Raw genomic sequence first — 18,882 nt, forward strand, 5'->3', positions numbered from 1 at the left:
TGCCTGGGTTGTGGGCTCAATCCCCGGTAGGGGCGTGCAGGAAGCAGCCAATCAATGATTCTCTCTCATCATTGATGTTTCTATCTCTCTCCCTCTTCCTTTCTCTTTGAAATCAATAAAGATATATTTAAAAATAAATAAATAATAAATAAATAAAAATGAGAGTAATATATGCACATTAAAAAAAATAGTTGTAGACTTCAACATCCCACTTTCAATAATGGATGAAACAACTACATAAAAGACTTGAACAACCCTATAAGCCAATTATACTTAACAAACATACATAGAACACTCCACTCAATAAGTGCAGAATATACATTCTTATCAAGTACACATGGAACATTATCCAGGGTAGACCACATGTTATATCACAAAATAAGTCTCAAAAAATTTAAAAAGTTGAAAATCATACCAATGTATCTTCTCCAAAAATAATGAAATTCAAATTAACAAGAAAACTGGAAAATTCACAAATATGTGGAAATTGAAAAGCACATTCTTAACCAATGAGCCAAAGAAGTAATCACAATGAAAATAGAAAATACTTTGAGATCAAAAAACCCAAAACATATATATGGGATGAAGCAAAACCAGTGCTCAGAGGAAAATGTGTAGCTGTAAATACCTTCATTAAATAATAATATCACAAATAAAAAACTTAACCATCTACCCTAAAATCTAGAAAAAGAAGAAACTAAATACAAAGCAATTTAAAAAAGGAAATAATAAAGATAGGGTAAAGATTTTTAAAAGGAAGTAGAAAATAAAGAAAACTCAGTAAAACCAATACTTCTTTGAAAAGATTAACACTATCGACAAACCATTAGCTAGATTGACCAAAAAAAAAAGACTCAACTTACTAAAATCAAGAATCAAAGTGGAGACATCACTACTGACTTTACAAAAATAAAACAGATTGCAAAAGAATATATAGCCCTAGCCGGTTTGGCTAAGTGGATAGAGAGCATCGGCCTGGGGACTGAAGGGTCCCAGGTTCAATTCCAGTCAAGGGCACATGCCTGGGTTGTAGGCTCAGTCCCCAGTAGAAGGCGTGCAGGAGGCGGCCAATAGATGATTCTCATCATTGATGTCTGTGTCTGTGTCTGTCTCTGTCTCTCTGTCTCTCTCTCTGTCTCTCTCTCTCTCTCTCTCTCTCTCTCTCTGGGTTAAAATACATACCTGGGTTGCGGGCATCCATCCCCAGTAGGGGGTGTGGTGTGCAAGAGGCAGCTGATGTTGTGTGCTCACATCAATGTTTCTCTCTCCCCCACTCCCTTTCACTCTAACTAGAAATCAATGGAAAAAATATCCTCAGGTGAGGATTAAAAACAAAAGAAAACAAAATCCTGACAAAGAAAAGCCAAGGGCCATATGGCTTCACTGGTGAATTCTACCAATCATTTAAAGAATAACATCAATGTTTCTCAAACTTTTCCAAAAAGAAGAAAAGGAAAATGCATTTCCTTAACTCATTCCATGAGGGTACATTACCCTGATACCAAAGACAAAGATTTCATAAGAACAGAAAACTACATACCATTATCCCTCATTAATATAGATACAAGAATCCTCAACAAAATACATACTGGCAAATCAAATTCAACAGCATATTAAGCGGACTATAGGCCATGGATTTAAGCCAGTAATGCAAGGGTGGTCCAACATACAAAATCAATCAACTGAAAAGAATTAATCACCATGTTAATAGAATGAAGGGGAGGAAAATAACATGATTACCTCAATTGACAGAAAAGCATTTCACAAATTCCAAAACCCTTTCATGATAAAAACACTCAACAATTTAGAAATAGAAAGAAGCTTTCACAACTTAATAAAGAGCATCTATGAAAAACTAACATAGTCAATGGCAGAACACAAAGCTTCCTACTAAGATGAGGAACAAGACAAGGATATTTACTCTTGCCATTTCTATTCAACATTGTTTGGAAGTTCTAGACAGGGCAATTAAGTAAGAGAAAAAGAAATAACAGGCATCCAAATTAAAAAGCAAAAAGTAAACCTATCTCTTTTTGCAAATGTCAGTATCTTATACATAGCAAATCCTAGCCCTGCCTGGGTGGCTCAGTTGGTTGGAGCATTGTCCCATACACCAAAAGGTTGCAGGTTTCATTCCTGGTCAGAGCACATAGGAAAAGCAACCAATTAATGTTTTCTTTTCTCTCCCTTCCTTTCTCTCTAAAAAATTTCAATTAAAACATATCCTGCCATAGCTGGTTTGGCTCAGTGGATAGAGCGTTGGCCTGGAGACTGAAGGATCCCAGGTTCGATTCCAGTCAAGGGCACATGCCTGGGTTGCAGACTCCCGGCCCTGATGGGGGGCATGCCAGAGGCAACCAATCGATGTGTCTCTCTCCCATCAGTGTTTCTCTTTGTCCCTCCCTCTTCCTTCCACTCTCTCTAAAAATCAATGGAAAAAATATCCTCGGGTGAGAATTTAAAAAAGAAAAATTAAAAACAAAAAACAAAAACATACCCAAATATCCTTGGGTGAATATTTAAAAAAACAACAACTCCTAGACAGTCCACAGAAAAACTACTAAACCTAATAAAATAAGTTCAACAAGATTGCAGGATATAAGAACATACAAAAATCAGTTATATTTTTATAGTGTATCAGCTATACACTAACAATGAACAATCTGAAATTAAGGAAATAATTCCACTTAGAATAACAGCAAGAATAAAGTACTTAGAATAAATTTAACCAAGGAGGTAGAAGACTTGCACACTAATAACTACAGAACAATGAAAAAGCTCCCCTGCCCAACCACAGAGGAAAGGCCATGGGAAGACATAGTGAGAAGGTGGGCATCTACAAGCCAGGAAAGGAGTACTCAACAGAAACCAACCATGCTGAGCCTTGATCTGGGGGTTACGGCCTCCAAAAGTATAAGAAAATAAATACCTGCTGTTTAAGTCATCCAACATTTTGTTATGGCAGCCTGAACTGATTAATACAGTAATGAAATACTGATGTGTACAACAACATGGATGAATCTCAAAAATACTATACTAAATGAAAGAAACCAGATACAAACGGCCATATATTGTATGACTGTTTATATGAAACTAGAGGCCTGGCGCACGAAATTCATGCACTGGGGGGAGAGGGGGTCCCCCTTGGGGGATGTCCACGTAAGCCAGCACACAGACATCCCTCTCGCAGTCCAGGACCCCTCGCTCCTTACCGCCCGCCTGCCACAGAGGCGGGAGAGGCTCCCGCCACCGCCGCTGCACTCTGGGCTAGCTGCTCCTAAGCAGAGAGGCTCCCGCCACCTCTACTGTGCTCACCAGCCGTGAGCCTGGCTTCTGGCTCGCTGCCCTCCTCCCCCCGCCCATTGGTTGTTCCGGAAGGTCATTCTGCTGTCTGGTCTAATTAGCATATCAGCTCTTTATTATATAGGATGTCCAGAATAGGCAAATCCATAGAAACAGAAAGAATATTAGTGGATGGGTGAGGGAAAATAAGGAGTGACTATGTAGAGACATACCTCACTTTATTGCACTATGCCTTGCTGTGCTTCACAGATACTGCATTTTGCTATTGTTTTTTTACATATTGATGGTTTGTTGCAGCCCTGCATTATGCAGGTCTATCAGCGTCATTTTTCCAACAGCCTCAGCTGATGATTATAATTTTTTAGCAATAAAGTATTTTTAAATTAAGATATGTGCATTGCTCTTTTAGACATAATACTATTAGACACTTAATAAACTATAGTATAGAGTAAGCTTATAACTTTTATATGCACTGGGAAATAAAAAATTTGTGCAGCTTGGTTTCACTTTATTACTGTAGTCTGGAACTAAAACTGCAATATCTCCAAGGTATGCCTGTAATGGGTACAGGATATCTCTTTGATGTAATGAAATGCCAGGAAATTGAATAATGATGATTACTGTACAACATTTGAATGTTCTAAAAGCTACTGATTTACAGTTTAAAATGGCTAAAATATCATTTCTTGTCCTTTTGGCTAAGATCAAATGTAAAATTATTAAAACAGTAAATTTTACTTTAATTTTAAAAAAAATAATAAATATTGAGCCTGGCTGGTGTGGCTCAAGGTAAATGCAAAATGAATTTAACCATGAGGTATCTCTTCATACTCACTGGGATGGCTATAAAGGAAAATAACAAGTGTTGAGCGTGGACCTATGAACCAGGACGTCACTGTTCCATTCCTGGTCAAGGTACTTCCCCAGGGTTGCAGGCTCAATCCCCAGTAGGGGCTATGCTATGCAGGAGGCAGCCGATCAGTGATTCTCATCATTGATGTTTCTATTTCTTTCTCCCTCCCTCTCCTTCCTCTCTGAAATCAATAAAAATATATAAAAAATTAAAAAAACAAATACTGATAGATACAACTTCGATGACTCTCAAAGGCATTATGCTGAGAGAATGAAGGCAGTCTCAAATGGTTACATCCTATGTGAGTCCATTAATATACATTCTCAAAAAGACAAAACCATACTGATGATAAGATGAGAGGTTGCCAGAGGCTTCGAGAAGGATGATTACAGAGGAGAGCACAAGGGAGTTGTTGAAGGTGATGGAGCTATTCTGGATACACAAATTTATGCATGTAATAAAATTCCTAGAACTGTATACAAAATGGTCAATTTTCTATGTTAATTTAGAAGTAAAATTTTTGCTACAAAATAATCCATTTGGAAAGTTCACTGAGTTATGTGAATCCCACCAAAAAACAAACAAACAAACAAAACACTTCGTTAATATCACCACCAGTCTCATCAAAAGGTTTTTTAAGGGAAATTGTCATGCTCACAGTGGCAGATAATATGTTTTCCTATATTTTAATTTTTCTTTAAAGCTGAAATATTATCATTGGTAACAATTACTGTTATTTTCCCCCCTTGATGTGGCAGGCTCATTTCATTCGTTCTTGAGAAAATGTCTGTCAAATACTGAAGTTTGAATAACCATAGTTGGTCAAACATTTTTTCTAAGTAAAATGGTATTCCATGAAATATAAAAACACTTAGTTTAGCTCACACTCAATCATATGAGTACTTTATGCATACTTTCCATTTCATCACATAGAATACTAACAAGATGTGTACTAAATGGTCGAGATTTAGTAAAAACAATACTTACTACTGCCTCTCCAGGGCATTCTTAGGTAAAAATGGCATTTTTTTATTGTGTGTGGCAGTCAAAGACTATAATGAGTACTCCAGTGGTTGGGTGCCACTGCCTTGATTTGTGCACCAGCGTTTGAGCCACCACTTTCTTGCAACATAAGTACAAATATCAAGACAGTGCAAAGGATAAATAACATCTTAATATCATCATGAAAATAGTTCTGACCTTACAGATCCCTGAAAGGGTTTCAGGAACCACCAGTGGAATCCATGAACCACATTATGAACTGGAATGATCAAGTCAATCCATTTTTGTCACAGTTTTCTTGCCCTGTCTATTAGAGCTGGAATTAATAGTTATATTTTCAGAATACTGCTGCATTTCTTTGGTTCTCAATTTGCTGAGGAAAAGAATATATGGCTACAGATAGGAAACAAACGGGTACTTTTGACACGAGAAGTGTAAGCACTAGGATACTTCAGCAAAATTTAGTCTAATTATTTACAAGTGCTCAGAAAGAGAGGCAGAGGAGAATTTACAGATGGCATAAGACTACATAAACAGTCCAGGTAAAATCTCTTAAGGCTGTGCAAAATAAATGTTAGTACATTCAAGTGAATAAGCACTTGTTAATACATTTAAGGAAAAAAAATATCTTTATATAATGACCTAAAGTAATCAGTAAGTACCAAATGTCATTGTATAATCTTTTGGCTCTACAATTACTAAAAGTGTGTTTATTAAACACACCCAAACAGTTGAATATCTTTGGGAAGAGAATTGTACACTAAATGGTATCCCTACTATACAGTAATGAATTAATCCTTGAAATTCTGTGTCATTCAAGAACAGTAAGTATAAAGGACTAGAATGGTACATGACAAAGTCTTTAAAATCACTAAGGGGATGCCCTAGTAGCTGATTTGACTCAGTGGATAGTGTCGGCCATAGACTGAAGGGCAGCAAATTCGATTCTGGCCAAGGGCATGTACCTGGGTTGCAGGCTCAATCCCTGACCCTGGTCCGGGTGCATGAGGGAGACAACCAATGGATGTCTCTCTAGCACATCAATGTTTCTCTCTCTGTGTCTCTCCCCCTCCCTTCCACACCCTCTAAAAACCAATGAAAAAATATCCTCGGGCGAGGATTAACAATAAATAAATTAATTAAATAAATAAATATCACTAAGGGGAACCTATTAGATCAAGAAATATTAGAATAAATATTTGCATATTTGTAAAATGTAAAAATAATGTTCCTTTCTCACTTAATATTTTTTGTTTTAATAAACAATGATTCTTACTAAAATGTTGTTTAAAATGTAATAGATTAGAGAACAAGCTGATGATAACCAGATGGGAGTGGGGTTGGGAGGTAGGTGAATAAGGTGAAGGGATTAAGAAGTACAAATTGGCAGTTACAAAATCATCATGGAGATATAAAGTATAGCATAGGGAATATAGACAGTAATATTATAATAACTATGTACAGTGCCAGGTGAGTATGAGATTTACTGGGGGGATCACTTCGTAATTATATGTGTCTAACCACTAATATAATTTTCAATGTCGCTGAAACTAATATAATATTCAATGTCAACTTAATTGAAAAATTAAAATAAAATAAATAAATAATATGTAATAGGCTGTTACTTTCAAAGGAATTTTTAATATAGTAACTCTTCAAAGCATTCTCAACGACCAGAAATTTGAGAACTGCTTTTCTAGGACATCAAAACTCAGTAAGAGAAAACTCTATAGGAAGACAAAGTCAGTATACGAAACAAAAATAATCAAATTAGTGCTATTCAAAGAGAAAGAGAAAAAGAGAGACTACCTTGAGAAATGATTTATCAAACACTAAAATGCGCTAACATTTAATGGGTAACAAATTCGTTTTTAAGAGTACCTTCCCACTCTAAGAGTCCATAAATTATGGTACTATGAATACTAGCTAGTATTCTCAATTGAAATGACACTGCTTCACATCACAACAGAACAGACTTGATATATGCTACATACCATATTCATAACAGCATATGTAAATACCATTATCACTTATTTTGCATATTAAATATACTGTGATAACATTCATTAAGCTATATCGTAAAACTTGACATTATTATATGTAATCTTCACAATAATTCTGAGCTAGGTACTATTACTGTGCCCCATTTACAGTCAGATACTGAATCAAACAGGTACAAAAAAGAGAAGCTGGGTTTCAAATTTGGGTATTCTCCTCTTAAGAGAGTTGGACAAACCTTTTCTGTAAAAGTCCAGACAGTAAATATTTTAGGTGTTGCAGGCCATATACAGCCTCTGCCCCTGCCTTTTTTTAAAAAAACAAAACAAAACAACCTTTTAAAAATATATATATATATTTTTAGCTCTTGGGACTTACAAAAACAGACTAGAGCCCAGCCTTTCTCAAGTAGGTTCCATGAGAGAATTAAGCATCCTTGTTTGTTGAAAGGGCGAGGGCTACGCCCTCCATCTTGCCCCAGGGTAAGGGCTACGCCCTCCATCTTGCCCCAGGGTAAGTGCTCCATCTTACCTTGGCCATGTGCTTGGCAAGGAGCTTCTTCCCGGAAGTCTAAGCCTCTGCTAGCCACACCCAGGAACAAGACACCAACTTGCGCCTGGCCAATCGGCAAGGCCACAGCCCTTTCTCCTCCCCTTACTCCAACCCCCTATAAAACCCCTCTCCACACAGAGTTCTCTCTCTCTCTGCTTCCTGTCGCTGCGTCGGCAAGGTGGGGGAGCCGAGCTAGCTCGAATAAAGACTCTTATGCTTTTGCATCGGACTGGCTGGCTCCCTGATGTGGTTTCTTGGGGATCCTGAAATCTGGGCATAACAGAAATCATAAATTTACTTCTCTCTTATATATCTGGAATAGTATTTGTTATATATGATCTTTGGGACAACTAATTTTCACCTGCATTCAGTAAAACAAATACCAACAGTTGCATCTTATCTATCTCCAACAGAAAAAGCTGTGAGCTTTTTTAAAGAATTGTGTTGATGACTCACAAACACCAACAAAGAGAAGGAGAAATAGTGTTGTGCTACACTGTGGTGGTCTTCACCAAGAATATTGATAACCTAAAAAAAGTTATCTTTAAAATATATTTTCTCAATGCTTGAAGACCAGCCACTATCATAGTCACCTTGTACAGTCTAATTATACCCTCAGGGAAAAACAAATGATTAAAACACTTTACAAGATATATCATTTCAAAACGACAGCTGTAAAGGTCACAGATTATTGAAGAGGACTCTGAACTAAAAAGCTACCCTGCCTTGTGGGGCAATGACAATTTAAGCCAAATGGAGCAAAACCAATACCTGAATGCAAAAAGGCCAGCCAACTCCTTAAGGATTTTCAACATTAACAGTCAAGCAGCTCGAGCAATATTAAATAGAATATATGGAGTATCTCAAAGATCATCAGTCCATAAATCCCAAACCAATACTTTTTGCAACATAGCAGACATGTAAACAGAATCATAAAGATGTAGTATTGGTAGATATTTTCCAACTTAGATAACCATTACATTCCAGAAGGTCTCACATAAAACCCCAAGTTAAGAGCACCTCGAAATATAATTTCTAGAGCTTTTGTATTAGCACCTATGATTTTATTTTACTCACTTTATTTTATAATATGAAAATAACCAAAACTTTTAAAGCTAGATAACCTCTATGTGTAAATGCCTTGAAATAAGCTTCTGGACCTTTGCTGAAACCCTCTCTCTTCATTTATGACTATAATAAATCAATGGGGGATAATAAAAAGGAAAGCACCATCGCATAGCAGTTTAGAACACAAATTTTGGAACCAAAGTTTGTGGATATGAGTCCTAATTCTACCTTCACTAACTATGTGACCTTGGGCAAATTCCTTAAGTTTTCAGTGCCTAATCTGTAAAACATGCATGATAATATACTTATAAGGTTTTTATAAGGATTAAATAAGTTAGTATTTGAAAAATTAGATAAAACAGTTCCTGGCATAAAGCAGGTACTATATACATATCTTAAATGGAAAAACAGCCCTAGCCAGTTTGGCTCAGTGAATAGAGCGTTGACCTGCAGACTGAAGGGTCCCAGGTTCAATTCATGACAAGGTTGTGGGCTCGATCCCCAGTAGGGGGTGTGCAGGAGGCAGCCAATCAATGATTCTCTCTCATCATTGATGTTCCTGTCTCTCTCCCTCTTTCTTCCTCTCTGAAATCAATAAAAATATTTTTTTAAAAAAGAAAGATAAACAAGACATACAAACAACATAGAAACATCAAGCTAAAAAAAAAAAAAAGAAACATCAAGCTGATGAAGTGAGAACTCACACAATTAATAAACAATGTGAGCCTGACAATGAAAGTTCTTCTCAGGGCAGTTGTCTCATATCCTTGGTTCTTAACATTCAGCAGTACTATAGTCACAATGAGTACCTACTATATGGAAAATATCAAAACTGAATTCTTTATCTTCTCCAAAACAGCTCCTCCCACAGTCTCTCCCATCTTGGGTAAAGGTAACTAACTCTGTACTTTGAGTTGTTTAAACTAAAAACTTCAGAGTTTTCATTTCCTTTCTCTAACTCCCCACATTAATCCCTCAGGAAATTATGTTGGATCTACCAATCCTACACAGTCTTCTACCAATCTAAAATAGTCACAGTCCAAATCATTTCCCCCTTCCTCTACTTACTAGTACCCAGTTCAAGCAACCTTCACCTCTCACCTAGACTAATGCAACAGCTTCCAAGTTGGTATTTGTGCTAATACCCTGCTCCTCTTACTCCCAGCCTATTCTCAACACAGCAGCCAGTTAGTTTGTTAAAACTAAGCCAGATCATCACCTCACTCTCCTGCTCAAAAGCCTATTATGCTCCTGATTTTTTCATAGTAAAGCCAAAGTCCCACCTTCCCCTCAACTTTGCAGTGAACTTTAACGTGCCTAAAGGAAAAAAAATGTCTTATTTTTAAAAGAAGAAAGGTTTAACTGCCTAAAGTGCAGCTGAACCCGGCAGGCGTGGCTCAGTGGTTCAGCATCGACCTATGAACCAGGAGACCACGGTTCAATTTCCAGTCCGGGCACATGCCCGGGTTGTGGGCTTGATTCCCAATAGGGGCCGTGCAAGAGGCAGCCGATCAATGATTCTCTCTCATCACTGATGTTTCTATCTTTTTCCCTTTCCTCTCCCTTCCTCTCTGAAATCAATAAAAATATATTTAAAAGAAAAATAAAGTGCAGCTGAGCCCAGCTGTTGTGGCTCAATGGGTTGAGCATGGAACCATGCACCAAGAGGTCACTGGTTTGATTCCCGTGACAGCCAATCCATGTTGATGTTTCTCTCTCATCAATATTTCTCTCTCTCCCTCTCCTTTCCTCTCTAAGAAAAAAAGAAAAAGCAGTGAAAACATATTAAAGTGCAGCTGAGCTTTCCTCAAAGAATTAGGTAAACTACAGGGAAAATGGATCATTGGAAACATATTCCACACCCATACCACTATTCACACTCACACCAAAAAGCCAAAATCCTCTCAATATATCCTATATACATGATCTATCGGCCCTATTACTTTTCTTGATTAGGTTTGGGTTAAATTTTTTTGTGTGGGTAGAATGCTATTTCATAAAATTAAGAGGCATGATGTCTGTCTGTCTACTTTTAATGATGTGAAAATTGATCAGTGAATTCAGGATATTAAGTCAGTCCCACCTTGATAAAGTCACTTGTCACCTTTCACCTAATAATTTTAGCCTACAATAATAATCTGCCTGGATCCATAATCCACAGAACTGTGAGTGCAGAATGGTGACATTTCTAATACTTAAAAATTATTTTTAAAAGGGAAAAAAAAATAAACTTATGTCCAGAATAGACAAATCTATAGAGACAAAGTAAGTTAGTAATTGTCTATGGCTGGAGGGGGAAAAAGAGAAGGGAACAGAATGAGGAGGAGCTGCTAATGGGTATGGTTTCTCATCTGTAAACTGAATATGATACCCATTGGGGTGATAAAAATGTTCTAAAATCTGAATGGTAATGGTGGCATAACTCTGAATATAGTAAAAATTACTGAACTATTGCTTTACCTAGGCTAATTGTTTGCTATATGAATTATATCTCAATAAATCCACTTAAAAAAGGAATGAACCATTAATGTAACAGCACACACAAATACTATGTTTAAGCAAAAGAAGCCAGACACAGAAGAGTACAAACTGTATGACTCCTTTTATATGAAATCCAGATGCAGGCAATACTAATGTATAGTGATAAAATCAGTTATTGTGGTGGTGGGAAATTGGCTGGAAAAGGACATGAATGAACTTTCTAGGAGGCTGGAAATGTTCCATATCTTATTTTGGGTAGAGGTCACAGAGGTGCATACAGTTGTCAAAACTAAGAACAGTATATTTTAATTATATCACAACAAGAAAGGTGGTTAAAAAAACACATTCCTATTTGAATTTAGGAAGAAAAGAGGGTATGAACAAAAAGCACCTGTCAGCCTGGCTAGTGTGGGTCAGTGGTTGAGCGCTGACCTAGGAACCAGGAGGACACAGTTGGATTCCCAATCAGGGCACAAGCCCAAGTTGCAGGCTCAAACCCCAGGGGGGGACTTGCAGGAGGCAGCCGATTGATGATTTTCTCTCATCACTCATGTTTCCATTTCTCTCTACCTCTCCCTTCCTCTCTGAAATCAATAAAAATATAAATAAATAAATAAATAAATAAATAAATAAGCCTGCCTGCCAAAGAATGCCTTCATGCTTCCCCAATGGGAGTGATAGCACAGCTGTTCATTTACAGAAATATCTGGTGCCTCAGTACACTCTGTCTTTTCTTCCCATAACATCTTAATAATAAACTCATTCAGCGCTCCCCTTGCCTCAAATTTTCACACATATCAGTTTCCCTAATTTAAAAAAAAGTGCAAGAATATTCCAGTCAAACTGGGCCTAGTTAAGCATGTTTAAGTATCACCAAGTACTGAAAAGGAAATATAAATATTTACATAAACCAGAGCTCTAAAAGAGAAACCAAGGTCTAATTTTTCTTCTTCTGTCTTCTGAAAACATATTCTGATACCCTGCCTGGAAAAATCCTCTCCACCTACCATTCTTCTCCTCTACCTTCCCTTGATTAACTCTCATTTATCCTGCACCTCTCAAATGAAAATTTCTCTTAGAAATTCTTCTGAATTTCTATTACTCCAATCTGCTCCCACCACAAACACAATAACACACAGAGAGAACAATGTCTCCTTTCAGAGTTCTTATTTCATTGTGTAGTTATAGGTTCCTCATGTGATTAATGTCTCTATTTCTCTCATTAGAATCTAAGTGCCATGCAAGCAGGAACAGTCTGCTATGCACATCACTGTATCCCTGCATCTAACATAGTGCTGGGTAGCTAGCCTAAATACAGAACATTTGGCTCAATGAAAAAATTAAAATGCAAGTCAGCCAAACCATCTAAATAAAGACTGTCCCGAAAGCAAAGAGGTTGTTCTTGCTTGAAAAATCCATTATTATTTGACAGAGAACATTTTGGTTCTGTATTTATGAGTCACTGGGTATCTACTTCCTTGTCAACTTGGCTTTCAGAATATAGCATTGTCCTCTGAGTCATTAGTTTCTACCCTCATTCTGCCTGTTGTTCTTTTAACTAGGCACACTTACTTTTACCTTTATTCTCTGGTGAGTATTTTACTATATGCTTCTCCTGTAGTTTCCACAATATGAAATTTTAAGAAATTAAACAATAATGTTCATAAACTATTGCCAACACAATATTTAATGGCATTAATAGCTGTATAAAGATAACCTCTTAAGGAGAGGAGTTTTAGTTCAGAATGCAAACAAACTGACATTACTACCAAAAAGCTCAAAACAGTTCTCCCAACCTTCACTAAACAGAATGCTTACTGACACAAAAAGTGCCAAAAAGAACAGACACAACAGGTAAGTTGGAGACAAAAAACAGCATCATGAAATAAAGTGTCTAGCATTTTGTAGAACATGCTAAATGAAAGCAAAAACATTTATAGAAATCAACTTATACTAACTAAAGACTAGTTTAGCAAATGCCTAGTAAATATAAGACCAGGCCTTTGAGCAATGTTTTACAAAATTTGAGCAATGTTTTACAATCCTTTGAAGCAGTTCAAAGAGAATGCATAACAATCTATGCTTTCTTGAAAAAGGTGGAAAAGGCATGAGGGTAGAAAGACCTGGATGCCTTGACTGTATCAATCACTCACTGCAGGCCTCCAAAAGAGTAACAAAACAAATGAACTTTCCGAATAAATTCTGAATATGTGAAAATTCATGAATTGGAAAAGGAGAATCCAAAAGTCCTTTTTCTAGTAACAATCATATCCTGCCTTTCCTCCCCTATTAAAACATTATTTACAAAGGGTCCCCTCAGGGAGTTTGATGGCTTGCTATGATGTGTGCTGACCACTAGGGGGCAGTGCAGAACAAACGAAGGCCCCGGCCTTCGGTCGGCAGCCAGGGGAGGAAAGCCCGGCCAGCAGCCGGAAAGCCCCAATAGGCCCTGATCGCTGGCCAAGCCTAGGGACCCTACCCGTGCACGAATTTCGTACACGGGGCCTCTAGTGCAAGGGTCCTCAAACTTTTTAAACAGGGGGCCAGTTCACTGTCCCTCAGACCGTTGGAGGGCCGGACTATAGTTTAAAAAAAAACTATGAACAAATTCCTATGCACACTGCACATATCTTATTTTGAAGTAAAAAAACAAAACGGGAACAAATACAATATTTGTATTTGTATGTGGCCCGCGGGTCGTAGTTTGAGGACCCCTGCTCTAGTGTATCATAATCATCACTGTAGGAAGTCAATTCAAGATCATATACAGGAATGGCCTTAAAAATAAGCTCAACCTCACTCCTAGGGAATGCTAATAAGAACCATGCTCAGCCCGGCTGGTATAACAGCTCAGTTGGTTGAGCGTTGTCCCATACATCAAAAGGTCACTGGTTCGATTCTCAGTCAGGGCACATGCCCGGGTTGTGGGCTCGATCCCTAATAGGGGTGTGCGGGAGGCAGCAGATAGAGATGTTGATAAATCAATGTTCCCATCTCTCTCAAATCAATAAAGACTTTTTTTAAAAAAATAATTTATGTACAATATTATTCATGGCAACACAATTAGTGATAGTGAAAAGTGAAAACAACTCATATATTCAATAACCACCTAAATATATTAGTCCATCCACACAATGGAATGCAATGCACCTGTGAAAAACTGAGACTGTCCTCTATATACTGATATGGAAAGATAGCTAAGGTATATTAAGTGAAAAATGCAAGGTAAAGAACAAAGTTATTTCTATGTATTGTTCTACTAGTATGTATGAAATGGAGGAAAAAGTAAGAAAAATATTAACATTTGCTTTTATTTTAATAAAGAAACACTGAAAGAATACATAATAAAAGTGGTTACAGGATGAAAAGTAAAACTAGAGCAGAAGGGGCAAGGATGGAAGCAAGACTTGTCATTATATACTTAAATATAATTTTGTTTTATTTTATTTTTCAGATTAATTCTGAGTTTTAAACTGAAAAAACATTACTAAATTTTTTTTAAAAGGCACTATTAGCGCCGACTGGTGTGGCTCAGGGGTTGAACCTCAACCTATGAACCAGGAGGTCACAGTTCGATTCCTGGTCAGTCCACATTCTCGGGTTGTGGGCTTGATCTCCAGTGTGGGGGGTGCAGGAGGCAACCAATCAATGATTCTCTCTCATCATTGATGTTTCTATCTCTCTTTCCCTCTCCCTTCCTCTCTGAATAATCTTTATTTTTTAAAAATAAAAAATAAAAGAACTACTATAAAAATATTTATAATGAGAACAGTATTGCTTTTATCATTACTAATTCAAGATGACATTTTCTTTATTGTTCCTATTTCACTCTAGTGCAAATAGGGGGTATATGTATTTTAAAGTGCTGGCATAGGTCCCCCAAACTATTTTCCAATAAATTCTTAAGCTTCTTAAAAATAAAATTTCCTCTACTACAAAGGTTCTGAGTAAGAATTATAGTGCTTATAGAAAATATCCACTTCCTATAAATTAGAAACTAGAAGAATATTCATAAGATCATATTTTTTCAAAGTTTAACCAAACCTTGTAGGTATTAACTGACTCAGTTTGTAGAAAATGAATAAGAACCCAGAAATACTGTTCAAGCTACTCTTATTTTTGGTTAGTCTCACCAAAATACTAATTTTTCCCACCTCAATAACCAATTGCCCTAGACATATTTTTATTTTATATTCAGGCTGTTGGAATATATTTACTCTGGGTGTTTCATTTTATTTTACCACTGATTCTCACATGGCACTGTGCTATTTGGGAGTCAAACACATTGAGAAATAATATTCAATTGTTCATCAAGGACCATGGCTTCAGTTCAGCAGTTCTCAACCTGTGGGTTGTGACCCCTTTGGGGGTCGAACCACCCTTTCACAGAGGCCGCCTAAGACCATCGGAAAACACATATATAATTACATATTGTTTTGGTGATTAATCACTATGCTTTTATTATGTTCAATTTGTAACAATGAAACTGGGGGTCACCACAACATGAGGAACTGTATTAAAGAGTCGCGGCATTAGGAAGGTTGAGAACCACTGAGTTAAACTGTAACTACAAACTCTAAAACGTAGAATGCGATAAATATAATCAATCATACAATATCATGTCAAATTATTATGGCTAGGGGAAAATTTTAACCAAATAGTATATACAGGGTGGAGTAAAAGTAGGTTTACAGTTGTTCATATGAAAAATAATACAATAATTAATAACTAATAATACAAGAGTAAACTGTGTTTCGCATAGTCACAACTGTAAACCTACTTTTGTCCCATGCTGTATTTTTAAATGCCAAACCCATAAATTCCAAAGTCATCCCAAATCCCTACAAAATCTATTTAAAAAGCAAAAGATGTTTATTGGGAAATTTTATGGTCAGGATTTTATTTTAAGAGGATAAACGGAATAAAAAAATAAATTTTATATGTACGCATATGGTCTGTATTAGTTTCCTAGAACTATTGTAACATTACCACTAACTAGGTGGCTTAAAACATCAGAAATGTATTTGCTCACAGTTCTGGATATTAGAAGGCAGAAATCAAGGCATTGGCAGAGCCATGCTATGCTCCCTCTAAAGCAAGGGTGGGGAACATGCAACCGCAGGCCGCAAAAGGCCCGCAAAATCATTTGGTCGGCCCTGCCAAGGCATTAGGGGTGAGTAAATTAAATGTTTGACCAAATATAGCAGGCTAACTTAAAAAAAATTTTTTTTTTTCCAGAGAGGAAGGGAAAGGGAGAGAGATAGAAACATCAATGATGAGAGAGAATCATTGATTGGCTGCCTCCTGCATGCCCCACACTGGAGATCGAGCCGGCAACCTGGGAATGTGTCCTAACCAGGAATCCAAACCGTGACCTCCTGGTTCATAGGTCAACAGTCAACCACTGAGCCACGCCAGCCCAGCCAGGTTAATTTTTAAGTTGATAATTTTGTAAGATCCCCGAATGATGTTATAAATATCCAAAGGGCCCTTGGCAGAAAACAGGTTCCCCACCCCTGCTCTAAAGGCTCTAAGGAGGAATCCTTCCTTGCTTCTTTGTAGCTTCTGGTGATTGTTAGCAATTCTTAGCATTCCTTGGCTTGTGGTAGTGTATCTCCAATCTCTGCCTCTGTCTTCACATAGCTGTCTTCCCTGTCTGTATTCAAATTTCCCTCTTCCTATAAGGACACCAGTTATTGGATTAGGGCCCCATATCTAGTATGGACCTCATTTTAACTTCATTACAACTGCAAAGACCCTATTTCCAAATAAAGCTACCACAGATACCTGGGGTTAGGACTTCAGCATATCTTTTGGAGGGATATAATACAACTCATAACCTGGTCCAAATCAGTCAATTTCTTCATATATGGAACATTTATAGATTTTGCCTAACCAGCATCCATCTCCCTTTCTTAGGTAATAGCATCCAATTTTCTTTTCAAGAATTAATCTGCCCTTCCTTTAAGTCTCTCTCCAAAACCAAGTACCCGCCCCCCCAGGTTGGGTCAGAGAATCACCCTCCACAGGCCTTGAGGACTGGTTCAGGGATAGGCCACAGGACCCAAGCCTGGCCAATGAGTCCTTCCATACACCCAATTGGGCTGGTTCTACTACAAGAAAAAGAGACATGTGGATTTTAAGAATCACATAAATCTAGAGCTGCCACTGATCATCTTTACCATCATATCTGCCGAAGAAGGAAACCAAAAGATGAAAGGAATGTTTAAAGGTGAAGATAAGAAGACATTCCTGATGACACAAGTCAAACGTCTAAATAGTCATGTCAGAACCTAGCTTTAGCTTTTTACTCTGTGAACTTCCCAGTTCATAAACCTACAAAATGATCTTTTTGACTTAATTTGAATTGCGTTTCTGATGAGTCCTGATAAATAAAGGCAGAATATTGCAATGTGCCATATGATTGAAAACAGGGCCTCATTTTTCCCCCCAGTTATTTTTCTAAAACTTGGCAAAGAGACATGAAGCTATAATAGAAAAATAGTTTGTATTCATATACATTCTCTTACCACCAGGCCATCTGCCATGAAAGGTTTTAGAATCTAAACTTTCAAATTCATTCATGCTTCTTCAAGTATGAATCTGTGAGCTCCTGATAGCAAAATATGAACAATACCAGGAACCCTTAGAGTTATAAAAACCTAAGTACCAATACCTAAAAACAAGGCATTCATAAAATATTTTTTTCCTCAGTTACATGCCATATCACCCCCATCCCTAAAGCAATGACAGTACTAGGTCAACATCACTATATAGTGTCGGGAATGGTGACAAAGTCACACTGAAATTTCCATATCAAGAACATTCACAACAATCTTGCCCTTTAATATGGCTATCATTGTTCATGGTTCATTTGTTTCTACTTCAAGCAAACTTTGTCACACACATGGTACGCCAATAAATGTCCCTGGATTTCTGAAAAGAACACTAAAATTTTATACTCACATACAATCTAAGCACGCTTCCTTCACCTACTGCCCACCTTCAACTTTTACCCATTTGTCCTTGGAAAATTCCTAGTCCATTCCTATTGCTTTTAAGTTGAGGTATGTCAGAAACCTCAAATTAATACACATATTCTGAATGAAAAGGAAAAGTTTACATTTTGAGGTGAAACAAGACAAAATAATGTTTTACCTGTTAAAGGTCAGGTTTCACTTGTGTCTCCATAAACCTCATGTGCATAGAAAATGAGTTCTTAGTACCTCTAATATAGTGGTTCTCAAAGGGGTAACTTGCCCCACCAACCTCCCTTAAAAAAAAAATCACTATGTTAAAACCATTAAGGATACCACAAATTGTGACCAAAATGCCTACATTCCCTCTTTCTCGCACTAATTTTGATTTTATTTTTATTTTGCTTAAGCAACTTGAGTCACTATAAATAGAAGACTGTCTCTTAATTTCAGTCACTTGTTTAGTCTGTAATATTTCAAAGTACTGTTTTCTACCTTTCCACAAATATTTACTGAGCATCCATTGTGTGCCAGTACTTTGCCAGTACTTAAAAAACACACACACACATACAAAACATGAAGTACTTAAAAATAAAAAAACGTGACATGAGCATTGACTTCAAGTGTCTTGCAAAGTAGGAGGGGTAG

The 18,882-nt window shown here is 37.1% G+C and overlaps 1 protein-coding gene across 4 annotated transcripts in view; it reads right to left on the reverse strand.

Moving 5' to 3' along the window:
- Positions 1 to 18,587, reverse strand: part of LOC102251591 (ligand-dependent corepressor) — a 98,183-nt gene extending 79,596 nt beyond the window's left edge. Inside the window, exons 1-2 of one of the 4 annotated variants that reach the window (XM_014532681.1) lie at positions 18,416 to 18,587; positions 16,772 to 16,935 (exon numbers count right to left, since the gene is read on the reverse strand). The gene's annotated coding sequence lies outside the window, so the exon portion shown is untranslated. Of the gene's footprint in view, positions 1 to 9,480; positions 9,500 to 16,771; positions 16,936 to 17,277; positions 17,373 to 18,415 lie in introns of those variants that run through there. The other 3 variants (XM_014532680.1, XM_014532678.1, XM_014532683.1) reach the window with 3 other exon arrangements.
- Positions 18,588 to 18,882: the final 295 nt, after the last annotated feature.

Source organism: Myotis brandtii, unplaced genomic scaffold (genome assembly GCF_000412655.1).
Source record: "Myotis brandtii unplaced genomic scaffold, ASM41265v1 scaffold902, whole genome shotgun sequence".
NCBI lineage: Eukaryota > Metazoa > Chordata > Mammalia > Chiroptera > Vespertilionidae > Myotis > Myotis brandtii.